The sequence below is a fragment of the Arabidopsis lyrata genome (genome assembly GCF_000004255.2).
Source record: "Arabidopsis lyrata subsp. lyrata unplaced genomic scaffold ARALYscaffold_2, whole genome shotgun sequence".
Lineage (NCBI taxonomy): Eukaryota > Viridiplantae > Streptophyta > Magnoliopsida > Brassicales > Brassicaceae > Arabidopsis > Arabidopsis lyrata.
The window spans coordinates 10,239,009-10,239,970 of NW_003302554.1; positions in this window are offsets into that span (position 1 = coordinate 10,239,009).

The following is a 962-nucleotide window of genomic DNA, read 5'->3' on the forward strand; positions in this document are numbered from 1 at the left end:
TTGTTAGTTTTCTGATTTAGTTTCTAATTAAAAAAGTTAAATTTAGCTTTAATGAATTTGTATATTATATTGCGAATATTTGTTTCGAGAATATTTCTATTTTTTAAAAGTAAAATTTTGTAGATAATTATGATGGTAAACCCTAGATTTCAACTATAAATATAGAGTCTTGGTCATAACATTAGCATTCACATTCGTTACCCTAGGTTTTTAGTTTTTGTACTATATCTCACGCTTGCTAATGATTTCGTGATTAATTATTTTGTAATTTGTTTTAGGTTTACTGGGCATGGGAGTTTTGATCCTGAATCATGGGAGTTCGTGATGTGTGTGAGAAGAAATCCACCACGTATGGGTGATAGAAATACCGAAATTCAATGAATGAGGAGATAAGTTTTTTTTTCCAAGTATAATTAGTAGTCATGCTCATGTTTTGATCTCTGCTTTTTATGTTTTTATATTTTATTTTATTTTGGATTCAAAGTAATAACGTGTTTGATGAGGTGCTTCGTAGATGGGACAATCAATTGTTTAAAAATCGGCATATATTAAACTCTTCTCGGCGGACAAACATAAAGAAACCCTAATTTTTTTGTTTTATATCGATTAACTTCCTCTCTTTCAATTAGGTTTCCTTGACTCTTAGCAATCCATCGACGATGTATCGTCACTGGTGACACCAACTCCGTGTCGGTTTGTGATCTCCCATGCGATGGTTAAGGTACGCTATTTAATCAATTCTAATCTATTGTTTTTGTTCGATATTATTTTGATAAATCTTTTGCAATATCTAAATTTCAACTAAGATGCACGTGAAACAGAGTAAGTTATTCTATGCGGCTTTGATATTTGCACAACCGAACAATTCGTGTTTCAAAGTTTTTTTTTCTGTGAATTACAAGTTCTTTCTTCTACTTTTTTTTTGGTTTTAATTGATTTTGTTTAAGGGGGTTTGATTCGTA